At 41.6% G+C, this 13,291-nt stretch overlaps 1 protein-coding gene across 3 annotated transcripts in view; it reads left to right on the top strand.

Annotated features, from left to right (window-relative positions):
• The first annotated feature begins 4,035 nt into the window (after positions 1-4,035).
• The window catches only part of GPATCH2L (G-patch domain containing 2 like), a 376,403-nt gene continuing 367,147 nt past the window's right edge, over positions 4,036-13,291 (top strand). For all 3 annotated transcript variants that reach the window (XR_014968871.1, XM_085626692.1, XM_085626693.1), the window contains exon 1: positions 4,036-4,163. The gene's annotated coding sequence lies outside the window, so the exon portion shown is untranslated. The remainder of the gene's footprint in view (positions 4,164-13,291) is intronic.

Genomic DNA, 13,291 nt, shown 5'->3' with positions numbered 1-13,291 from the left:
AATTAAATTACCATGAAATGAAAAATGGCACATCACCCTTTTCACTGAAGTGGGCTACTTTTTAGACGTACGCGTGTGCGCACAAGCAAAATCCTGTGAAGCGAGCCGAAGATTGCATTGTGCTGCTGTCACATTTCTTCTTGGTACATGGTATGAGGGTAGAAGCAAAATGTGAGTGACGCTCAAACAGACCAGCGGTGGAAGAGGACGCCTGCATATGCATTTATGAGAATTGTTTTTTATTTATGGCTGTTTTGGAAAACATGGCTGCTATCTCCGTCTCCATTCCATGTATGTTTGCAGAGTTCTGAAAAGTACATATTCAGTCCAGCAACAATAAGTGAAAGTATTCCACACCCTCCTTATTGTACTTCTCTTTTTTTCTTGTTTTGTGAAAGTTGTACATTCCCACCGATCTGCCTGGGTAGATTTTAGGTTCTCTTTTCATTTGTGGCAGGCACCGAACTCATATCGGAGTACATATTGGAGGAGACTCTTAGGACGTGGCCTCTCCGCTAGGGCGGCCGGCCTCGAAACTGGGGTACCGGGTTCGAGCCGCGGCAAGGACGCGCAACATCCTGTGATTCTGGGCAAATCACTTAATCTCCCCGTGCCTTACAAAATAAGCATTTGCAATGCAATAGGTCTCGAATTTACACGAGTTTGAACTATTGACATTGCAAATAACAATGTCTTTTATATTTGTTTTCGTTTTAAAAACATAAATAAAAGGCATTGTCATTTACAATGCCAATAGCTTTAACTCGTGTAACTGCGAGACCTATTGCATTACAAATGCTTGTTTTCCTCTTGTTAATGGGTTAAATCTCTGCAATCTGAAGATTTAAAAAAAATATTCAAAGTGCTAAGCATTGCAACATCGCATACCACTGTATAGGAACAAAATACGAAGTAGCAAATTTGTATCTAATATACAAGCTGACCTATAGATATTATAGTGGCAAAATAGTGCAATAGTGCCCCTTTAGTGAATACTAAGTTACCCTTTCCAAGGGGAATTCAAAATCCATTTTTGTTAACCTTTTTAAATCTTTAACTAAAGTTCACAAATTTTCGAATAGCTTTCTTGGACGCACATGCGATTAATAATGAGCAAGAATTTAATATTTTAAAAGACGATGTGAAGTCTGTTTTTTCAGCACTATCCTAATACATGTTTCATCATAGATACCATATTAGTAAGAGTAAGCCTTTACTTCCCTGGAGTACGAACCATCACAAGAATCTTCATTTAGCCCTACTTCAATGTAATGCATAAATAGCACAGGAGACACTGATCAGGTAGTTTGTCCCGATCTTCTATGCATATGCAGACAGCACACAAATCATGGAGCTTATAGATGATTATTTGGCCAACGAATCCTCTTACTTACAAGCATGCTAACACAAAATGGAACTCAGCGAAGACAGAGATGCTCATCATTGACTGACTTCCTCCCCTCTCTAGACGATTGCTTGTAAGCCCCCAACCTCTGGCTGGTACCCACACTACCGAAGTCAGAAACCTGGGCATTTTGATTCTGGCGCTTAATTCCCATATAAGCTGGCCTGTATCTGTTTCTCATCCTGAGAATGTTAAGAAAAGTTTTTTCAATTTTTTCCTTTTGATGGCAGAAGCCTTGTGATTCAAGTGACTATCTCAACCAAGTTAGATTATGCAAATACCATTTTAACTGTGTTTGCTCAAATCTTTGACCAATAAACTTTAGATAGTCCAAAACATTGCTATTAGGCATGAGAATATCTGATTCACTATTGTGCCATCTTGAAAAGCTGCACTGGTTTCTAGTAGCCAAAGAAATCTCTTTTACAGTGTTTTGGACAATTAATAAAACCACCCATGAGGTTAGACTAAAGTACCTTCAGAAGGAATTGTTTTCTTATACCCAAATGGACTCTTGTGTATCTACACTAGGTGTGCCTGAATGTAATTTTAAATACCCCTGAATAGGTGACCACTCCTTCTGTTAAGAATAGTGTGGTTTTGTGGAATGCGCTCCATCTCTCTTTGGGCCGAAATCCGGACCTGCCATCATTTAGCAAGGTTTATTGAAGAAGTGGAACCATATGTACCTCTTAGAGGTGTAGTTGGCCCCACCCTCGTCCTATGAGTGTTCTTTCACCAAAACTGAAATATAGAATTTTGTGCATTATAAAGTGGTTCTGAGTTTACCTGGCCTTTGTTTTGAATAATTTATCAAGGAACCTAAACCCCATTTATTCAGAATGTAAAGACTTCATTATTAGATGAGGAATCCAAGTGCCAGTACACCCTTGGTTTATCCATTTATGTTTAAAATACATTAATTCATAGATCAACTTAAAGCATGTATTCCTGAAACCTGTTTCCATCGAATTTTACAAAACTTGACATGCACATATAATCTACTTGACTCATGTGTATCTTAATAAGGGTAAAAACTGAGATTAATATTACAGAAAAACACTGTAAACGTGTTCACGCAGTATGTATAGTGTATGCATTGTATTTATATACAAAGGAGTACCTTAAAACACTGTGTAGCTAAACAACAGATCCCTATTAGAAAGACACGTTCAATTATTGTTCCAGGGTTGGACTGGAAATTAAAATCAGGCCTGGCAGAAATGATCCAACCAGTCACACTCTGCAGGAGACAACAACTAGAATGAGCCCACAGACTTTTATTGTTGGGTTATGGCAGCCTTAACTACTCTATAAGTAGCCCCTGAGCCTGCAACCCACAGGGAAAATGTCATATTGGAACAATGGCTGGTCCTGCCTTGACTCTCTGGAAAAAATGAAATGGACTTCAACCACTTCATTAATTATAGGGTTCACATGAAACTGATCCCTAAAAATATGCATGTATATTTGGATAAAGAATTGTACATTTATTCTAACCAATGTGTATTTGAGCCAACAACATACATCTGAACCTACGATTGCACCAAAGAATGTATGTTTAGATCAATTAATGTACACTCACTAGAAGAAATGCACATTCGAATGGTGTCCACAAAGCATCACATTAACAGGATTCAAATTAACATATACCAAGTCAACTGAACATAAACAGCGTCGGTGCCTCCGACTTAGACAAAAAGATAACTCCTTATTATGATCTAGGTTGCGCCACTTAATCCCGGTTGCTCACCTAATTCATCAGTAGTTAGTGGTATTATGGGTAGCCTACAACACTTAAAAATTATATTTCAAATGCACTGCAATGAAACACATAATAGTGTTATCCAAAATCATTAACCTTTCATCCTTCCAAAGGGACTAAATGAAGAGCCACAAATTGGGTAACATCTGTTAATTTTATAGCACTTAGAAATGCCAGAGGTGTGGTATTTACCACTACATATAAAAAAACAAGTGTTGTGTCCCTTTAAGTTAGATGTACATGTGTACCTCGTGCCTAAGCGCGAGGAATGTTTTTCACCATGTTTGCTTTTAAAGTAATGTTCCATTCTTCAGTCGTTCATCCTGGCAACCAGTATTCTTATCAGCGGTTAGCCAGGGAGAAGGACTGAATGAAGGTGGAGTGCTCTGTCGGTGCCTTTATGCTAATAAATACTTGAAATTAATCTTTGCTGTGGATTGCATTACTCAACAACAAGTTATTTTTTCTAAGTTTGTTTTTAAGTAATGTGCAGAAAGTTAGGAATTGCCTCAAAGCCGGAAGAAAATAAAGGTAACCTCTATTAAGTTACAGTAGCGGACCTGACCGGGGCAAGACAACCTCTTACAGCTGGCTTCACTTTTCACTGCCAGATCGGCGAATAAATCCGTTTTGGTCACCCAAAAAGAACAATCTAACCCCTACTATCTGCATAGCACCCGCCACCTGACGAAATGAGAGATGCTTGCAGACCGAATTTCAATGAACCTCTGAGGCACTTGCGGAATCAACAACAAATGAGTAGTCCGGAATTCTGTAAATCGCATTAGGATTGGCTGAGGTTTCGCCAATGTTCCAATCCAGGGCCACCTTACAGTTCGCGAGTCCCTCCCGTTCCATAAGATTCCTTTAATATGTTCAGCCATATGGATTGGCTGTCATGCGACCCGGAAGAACTGATATCACGAAGAAGTGTTGTTGATAAAAGATCCACAACGGGCAGCGGAGATTGGACTGAATTTACAAACGGTCATTGTAAGTAACGGACAGGTTGTCACGTCACCTTACTCGTCATTAAAAATCATCTTTGAACTGAAATATATTTGGTATTAGTGAGCTAATGAAAACATACCAGGTCTACAGAGATATGGCCTGTTTATGTGACCATAGATGACCCACGCCGAGCTAGTGTGTTTTCATACTTAAACGTAAGTAATTATAGCAATTTAGACTGTTCGTATTCTTTGGAGTTCAGGCTGGTTGGTGCTGCCATTTCACCTGGCGAAACTGTCTGTCTGCAGAGTATTCCAGGTTAAACTTTATGCTTCAGCAGTGAATTTCAAGCTACTCAATTTCCTTACCTGACAAGAAGCGATGAGAAAAATGAATTGTTTTCGCTTCTCAGCATTGTGCTGTGACTTGGTCTTTTAGTTCGGTGCGTAGAATGGACCCATTCCACGGTCGTCTGTGTTGAAATATGAATTGGAATTTTCTGGTGGTCGTTTGTGTAAGGAGTGCATTTATCTTATTGCTTTGGTGGTTTTCAAGTACTTTCTGGCTTAAATTGCAGATAGCCAATATTGACTGACGTCTCCTACGTAGTGGAAGCTTATTTCGCTTAGTACGTGGTTGACGAGGATGAAATATATGACTAAGATATGCGAGTGACTACTGCAGAAATCAGTGGTTGTTTAGCGTTTTTTCTAGCAATAACGGGTAAATATAGCTGCTTTGTATGACCTTACGTGAGGTGTGCGCATGGCTTACAACGCCAGTGGTTAATTTGTAAAAGAATAAGGGCCTGAGCTTAAAAGTTTTGCTCAAGAGCCCGTGGCTGGTGCGGTCATATTTCAGGGGTGCTAACATGAAAGGCTGCGTAGTCTTGATTCTGCGTCTTTTACCCACTACCATACACTCCCTGCCCTTTTATCTCACCGTTTCATGTTCTTTTTCATCCTTGATTTCTTTCCCTGTCACAGGTTTTAGGTTCCTTTGTACGTTTTGTGTTTTTCTCTTTATTGTTCTGGGACACAAATTGATGAGGAAAAATGAGTGCCGGTTGGCACCACCGGTAACCGCTGGCTCAAATTAGGCACTGCACCACAAGTCACAAAAATATAATTAACCGGATGCTCCAGTCCTGTGATGCCCACTGTTTCTCCACACACTACTTGCTAAGCTCTATTTCCCAAAGGAGGTGTCACAAGTGCAGCGGAGCCGCACATGTGCCTCCAGTGACTGCAGTTGCTTATGGTCCAGTGTGCTTCAATAGCCAGCCACCATGGGCACATCAAAGCTCAAAATACATTTAGAAATTAGCCTATTACTAATTCAGCAGTGTATCCAGTGAAATTCTTACCACAGTTTGCAATAATTTGGTCAACTCATACTTTTAAAGTAGTTTGTAATACCTCTGGGGCATTCCTTTTTTGTTAGAATGCCATTTTGTCTGCCTTCAACTTTATGTCAGCAAGCAATGAGAAACGTCTTGGAAGATATCAAGCAAGTTCTACTGTTTTAGGATGACATCCTGGTCTTTGTCAATGAGAAGTCTTGAACATGATAACATTCTGAGAGAGGGGTTCTCCAAATTACGTAACAGTTGTTTAATAATGAATAGAGAAACTTGCCAGTTCAGAGTGGACATTATAGTGTATTTGGGGCATACTATTTTGGGTGAGGGGATAAGTCCCAAGACCGAGTCAATTGAATTTATTGTTAAGTCCCTGATAACACAAGAAAAGGAGCAACTGTGGTCGTTCTTGGGATTGACTGAGTACTCCCAAATGTATTAAAATTTTAGCTTTTCTTGTTCACACCATGAGCCACCTTCTAAAGAAAGGAGACTTGTGTGTGGTCTAGTGAGTGTTTGGATGAATTTGAACAAGTAGAATTGCAGGGGGGGGGGGGGGGGGGGATGCCCACTTTAGGGCATTTCGATGTGAGCAGAAGAACCATTTTAATAATGGCTGCTAGCCTTAAGAGTCTTGATGCGATATTGGCTCAGATAGAGAATGGAGAAGAAAAGTTTGTTGTTTTGCTCCATGTGCTCTAACAAGGACTGAAACTATTTATTCTTTGATGAACTGTGAAGCTTTGGCATGCACATGAATTATACATTTGTTTGAAATTCTATCTATGGATGTTACTGCTTGGTAGAAGTGATCACATGCCATTGGTTAATGTATTATCTTCCAAAGTCAGTGAGTGAGACGCATGAAGGATGGGTGGATGTAGTCGGGGAGTTTACCTTTAAGGTTCATTTATTGACATATTTTAGGAACGGTGCTGTTGATTGTCTCTACAGGCTTCTACCTCTATCTGGTGTCACACTGACTTTGCTTGTGTTATGGGTACAACCTAATACCATAAACAAGGAGAAGTGGGAAGAAGCCAAAGTGAAAGATGTAAGAAAATAATGGAGTATGTAGTGAAAGTGTAATGGGGCCCCACATTGGTGGGTTAAACATTGAAGCGAGACAGTTTGCAACTCTCTGGGATGAGTTGTGCACAGGTGAGAGGAGAGTACCACCTGAAGGGGTAAAAGAAATATTAGCGAATCTTGCCCTCGATGGTCATCTAAGGAGTGGTTTGACTAAAGCAAGGATAAGAGCATAATCCTGAGGGCCTAGTATGGATTGGATGGTGAAGGAGTGTGTTTTGAGTGCTTGTACTGATAAAAGTAAAGTGGTAAGGCAGCCATCTTTGTCACTTGTGCAAGTTCAGAAGAGTGGTGGCAGAAGCTGGGGATAGATAGTTGTTGGGCTGTTTGACCTCTTGTAGCCATCACGGAGATATGTGGTAGTTGTAGTTGATTATACCACTATGTTGGTTGCATCCAAGTTTTTGAATTCGGCTATAATCCTCATGGTTATAGAGTTTCTGAAGGAAGAGTTTTTCCAGAAGGAAACCCCAAGATCATTGTAACAGACCATTGTGTGCAGTTTATTTTAGATGAAATGAGTCACTGAAGAGTTCGTCGATTTTCTCATGGACACACCGCACTGAACTTCTCTAAGCCAGTGGGTTGGCTGAGGTAATGATCCGCACGGTAAAGGGATGTGCACAGAGATCTTCGCAGCTGAGGTTGCCCTTGGCGGAGGTTTTGAGTGAGGCATTGAGGATAACGCCCCTCAGTGATCCAAGCTTATCATTGTTTGAAGGCATGAGAGGTAGAAAAGCCCTTTCCAAGTCAAATCTGAGATTTTGCCTTTTGGAAAGAAGGTTGGGGGTTCTGAGTTAGCGACTTCGAGTGCAAGAGTTTGTATGATCAATCTCGTAAAATGAAGGGACGAAAGTGGGAGATGTAGTGTTGGTAACAACTTGTTTTTTTGAAGAAGAGTACTTCGGGTTACATGGGCCCTTTCAAGATCAAAGAGATAAACAGAAATGTGGTGTTTTTGGTAGCTAGTGATACTTGGAGCATGCCTTGCTCCTCTTTCACCTGCATGGAGGTGTGATATATATTCTTTTTTAGTTGAATACGGATCCTTTCTTTGGTTAGCTGTGATGAATGCCCGTGACCTGTTTCTAGGCTACATGTTGGCAGGAAATTGGATGAGAAGGTCAAAGCACCTACAACACCACCGTTTTTTAGTTTGTAACCATATCTAGGATACCTACCAGTGCAGGGAAACTCCAGCAGGTTTATACTAAGGAATTCATAGATCTGGATCCCCTTTCAATCCAGTAAATATTGTTTCACCAGTGCAGGGAAACTCCAGCAGGTTTATCCTAAGGAATTTCTAGATCTGGATCCCCTTTCTATCCAGTAAATATTGTTTCTCAAGAACTCCCAGCAAAACTTGGGGTTGTCTGTCCCGTTAGTACCATCTCACCAGGGTGGGCGGTGAGTAAGCCCCTGATGAAGCATTCCACATTCTGTGGGTAAGACTTCCTCATCCAGAAATGTCTGATCTAGTATTCAAGTCTAAGGTTATAATATACAGAATACACCTTTTTATTCTTTATCTATTGTGCCCTGTACTCTTTGGGTTCATATGTGGCTGATCACACAATTTTATATAGTCTTGCAGTAACTGAAGGACCTTGTATTAACTGAGTTTCGTCTTGAGGTGTACAGCATTTGCTGATTAGAAACTACCATAAGGCATGATCCTAAGAATGTTTCCACTTGTTCACTGGCCACTCAGCTGTAAATATTGAGCTATTCTGTTGCTCTCATGATGTGCAAAATAAAGAATCCATAGATAGGCTTAGCTTCTGAAGCAATTGAAAGGACGTAAAAACACTCAGTGTGTAGTGTAACCCGTCGTATCCCAAACGCTTTAGGTTCAGTTCATAAACTTTATTCGGATAAGCATTGTATCCATAAAAGTACAAAACAGTAAAAACAGTATAAATGACAGGAGAAGAGTAACAATACATATTAATAAAAATTCAATTACAAAACACAATATTATAAACTCGAAGTTGTAAGTAATATACAATTTTTAGACTTAACCATTCATGTATTAAAAACTCAGGGATTAAGCATTGATTTACGGGCCCTGGTAGCAATTCTCAAGAATGAACTTAAACGGAAGACCAGCTCTTCATCAGACAAGACAAGCATGCTTGAGTAGGCAGAATCTAAACTAATAGGCCTGCTCCTGGTAAAAAAGGGGTAAAGAAGCCCCTTACTGTATTACAAAACAGCAGGAAATGAAGAGTAGATTGGCCTTTCACCCCGTCACATGGACAGGGTACAAGGTCAAGTTTCGGATGGAAGCCAAGAGCAAAACACAGAGCAAATTTGACTGCCCCTGCTCTCAAACGGAATAAAAGACTCCTTTCCCATGGACTCATAGGTAGAACAAGACAATTTGGTAGGGGATGGCAGGGCTGCTCCAGTGACATATAACTGGAAACGAGAGATTTCTTTGATTCCAGCGCAGTTCTTTCAGTGCTATACAACAAGTAAAAAGCACTTCTAAGGTCTTTTTTGTGCAGAGTTTCGGCGTTACCAGGATTTAAAAAGATGCAGCCTTTATTAATGCTACATAAACTCTGATATACCCCTGATAGCCAGGGGATATCCATCCCCTTATCACACTTCAAACAATCAGTAATAATGTCTCTGGTAAGAGTAGCTGCCTCATTCTTCCAAATCGATAGCCAGAAAAGGGCTGGTTGGGCATGTATAAAATCAGTTATATAATTTAAATTTAGTTCTTTGTGGCATACGTATTGTGGAGTGGAGATTGGGATACCCAACAGCTTTCTACAAAATCTGTTTTCTTCCTACTGAATGCAGGTACTGTTTGCAATGCCCCATATCTCAGCTCCATAGGTAGCCACAGGAACCCATTGTAATTAAAACAAAATTTAAGATTGCTAAAATGGCGCCTGTGGTCTTTGGACGGGGGAAACTTAAAATTGAATTGATGGTCTTTGAGAACTTGCTCATGGAGTGAGTAAGATGCTCAGTCCAGGAGCCGTTCGCAGCAAAGACCACCCCAAGATATGGAAATTTACAGGTGCTTATCAACTTCTGACTGCCAACAACAATGGAACTGAGCTGGCGTCTACGAGGACCACAGGACATTAAAAAGGATTTGCTAAAATTAACTCTTAGGTCCAGGCTATCCATATATTTAACAAAAGACTGTATTAAAATACGCAAAGAGTTAGGGGTGCGGCATAAAAGAATCGCATCATCAGCGTATAATAACACAGGGAGGGGTTTCCCATTAATCCTAGGTACATCTTGGGACATGGATACCAATGATTTATTCAATCCATTAATATATATAATAAAAAGAAGTGGGGCCAAGACGCAACCCTGCCTGACACCCCCCGACCTTAATTGGCCCTGAGACCTCACCATCTCTGCCAATCCTCACTTGTACCTGAAGGTCTTTATGGAGGTATGCCAGGAAATGAACCAGAGGCTCATCCAGACCATAGGCCAACAGTATAGCCCACAGACTTGACCTATTTACAAAGTCAAAGGCTGAGGACAAATCCATGAAGGCCAGCTAGACTGGAGAGTTCCGTGCGATGGTGTATTTTCCAATTACAAGACTGAGGTTGAGGCATTGTTCATTAGTGCCGACCTGGCCAAGGAAGCCTGGCTGGCAGGGGTCTAGAATGCTACATTCCTCTGACCATTCCAGGATCCTATTATATGAAACTCTGCCCAATATTTTAAGAGTATTGTCGATCCGAGAAATGGGCCTATAGTTACTTGGTTGCGACCGGTCCCCCGTTTTTGAATATAGGGACGATAATACTCTTCGCCCAGGTGTCAGGTAACGGGGCATGCGTTAGGTTATTAAAAACATTCAGAAGAAGCTGTGCCCAAAAATCCGAATTCCATTTAATGAAATCTATTGGTAGCCTAAGGTTATAATATACAGAATACACCTTTTTATTCTTGATCTGTTGTGCCCTGTACTCTTTGGGTTCATATGTGGATGATCACACAATTTTATATAGTCTTTCAGTAATTGAAGGACCTTGTATTAATTGAGTTTCGTCTTGAGGTACAGCATTTGCTGATTAGAAACTACCATAAGGCATGATCCTAAGAATGTTCCCCCTTGTACACTGGCCACTCAGCTGTAAATAGTGAGCTATTCTGTTGCTCTCATGATGTCCAAAATAAAGAATCCATAGATAGGCTTAGCTTCTGAAGCAATTGAAAGGACGTAAAAACACTCAGTGTGTAGTGTAACCCGTCGTATCACAAACACTTTAGGAGTTAGTACAGATTCAATATCTCCATAGGTGAGGTCATTTCTCTGGTTGGAGAGTCTCTCCATTTTTATTTCTTTGCATACGTATGATTACAGGAACTAAGCTCAGGGTGTTAGGCTTCTGTTGTAAAATGCTGATGAGAATTTTGAGTGAAAACAATGTTTAACAGGCCTCCATTTTTTCAGGTTTATTGTTAACTGCTAATTATGTACAAATAAACTTATTATCTTACAAAATGATTTGACGTAGTAGATTCCCGCAGATCACCGATTTTCTTTCTCAAGATTCTTTAACCTGATATACAAATTAAACGCATCTAACTATCCTTCTCTAAAAGCACATACATCTGTGTACCAGCTACTTAACTGAAAACATCCCAGACCAGATATTCATTTAATGTTCTTGAATTCTTGCAGTAAAGTCAAAGTCGGAGTTCTACACTTAACTGTAAGGCAACTTTGCCTAATGATGTGTAAGATATGACATTATAGAAAGAACAAAAGCTGCACTTTTTTTCTGCTCCATGCTTTACTCTTTGTATTTGAGTGAACTCCTGTTTGCAATCTGGCCCACAAAATGATTCCCAAAACCTGATGAATAGCTCCGTTGGGTAACGCACACCATCTTATACTTGATGGTAACCAGGATTATAAAAGGGAGTTGGTTGGGCGAAGGTTATGCTACTGCTTATTATGTAATATGATAGGCCACAGTGTTTTAGTTATGCTTTACAAACGCATCCATTACATTGTTAGTGTGTGTTCAATTTGTAAGTGCCGTCGGTTTAAATGCACGGTTACAAGAAATTAAAGTATGTTGCCTTTGTATTGAAACTTTTCAAGCGTATCATTCTATGAGCACCTCTGATTATGCTCAATCAATTGTACGTATTGCAGCCCTTCTTTACTACTATCAGTTGTAATGAACTCTTCATCAGCATTACCCATCAGCTGACCCAATACACTTTCAGAGGGGTGATTTGAAGCAAGAAATGGGTACAATGAGCACTGAAAAAGGCAATCCAAAAATAAGAGATGTTGCTGACTGCTCTCTTTTGTGATTGAATTTGGAGTAGCTGTTTTTTCCCACCCTGGCATAACATTGTATCCCAGCCATCTCTAATACTATGGTTTTTTTTCACCGCATAATATATGGGTTGGGGGCGTGGCCAAAGATGGCGGACATGAGGCAGCGCCTCTCCAGATTGTGGGCCAGCTTCTCCGGCTTCATCTATGGAGTGAAGGCAAAACAAAGCGTCCTCTGTTCACTCCATAGCCTGGACCCCCTTTGGACTCAGTGGCTTGCGCTTACTGCACCCCCTTACTCGTCACAGGAAGCTAGTGCTGCGTCACAATCCAGGGCCTATACCAGAGCTTTGGGAGGCAATCAACTACCTGACCCTGGGTAGACTGGGGGGCCATACCCGCTCAACTTCCTCAGGGCCAGTGCTGGACCCATTTCTCCCCCTCTTCCACACCCTGAGTACTGAATGACAGCAGTGGGGAGTGGCAAAGCGCTGTCCTCATCTTTAATGAGGATCATCTGTAGACTGAGATAGCCAGTGTTGGCTGCTCAAGCCATTTTGGGGAGATGCCAGGATCCCTCTCACAAACGTCAAGGGGGCCATCAGGTTACTAGAGGGACAGTTACTGCCGCCTGCCCTGTGGATGCTGGATGTCGGAATGGGGGACCTGTGAGGGTTGGGGACCAGTGGCCTGGCAGAGACCAGTTAGAGTGTCTGTAGTAGAGGCCCCCCATCCCTGGACTTGGTGGCTTGCACTTACCATGGTCCCTCACTCATCCCTAGAGGGACCTGGCTGCATCATGATCAACCTGACCTGACCCCGCGTAGACTGGGCCATACCCTCCTTTCCAGAGAGGATCACCTGGAGACCGAGGGAGCCAGTGTTAGGTGCTTGAGCTGGTTTATGAATGATGCCTGGATTCCTCCCGCAAACATCAGGTGGGCTGACAGCTCATTGCACTTGTCATTCTTCCCAACACAGCGCCCTGTGTCACTGCCTTTCACCGCCCACATGGGTTGGAACAAAACCATCAAACATGGGTCCCACCAGAATTGAGTCATGCAGAGCCCACTCAACATCTACAACTCCACCTCTCAACTGGGACACCACCGACCGCTTGAAAGGAATAATCTGGCAAAATTTGATCAGGTTCTTCTGGCTATAGGGGAAACTAGGACTGCCCTAGAAACTACGATCGACACCATGGCTTTGTTTAAGCCCTCCTGGAGTGGCACCGAACGAGAGAAGATGTCCATAGAGGTCCCAGCGAGGGATTCCTTCCACTGGCCAGATCAGAGATGGAAGATCAGCGGTGTTGGAAACAGCGGCCCTGCTTTGGAGCCCAGCTCTGTCCCTCACCTTTTGAAGGCTCGTTTTTGGGGCTCAAGGGGCTTCAGCATCAGTGATGACTCTGTGGAACCTGTTGAAGCCGCAAAC

The sequence above is a fragment of the Triturus cristatus genome, chromosome 9 (genome assembly GCF_964204655.1).
Source record: "Triturus cristatus chromosome 9, aTriCri1.1, whole genome shotgun sequence".
Classification (NCBI taxonomy): Eukaryota; Metazoa; Chordata; class Amphibia; order Caudata; family Salamandridae; genus Triturus; species Triturus cristatus.
Note: the sequence above shows the minus strand (reverse complement) of the source record. Positions and strands in the feature narration are given on the sequence as shown.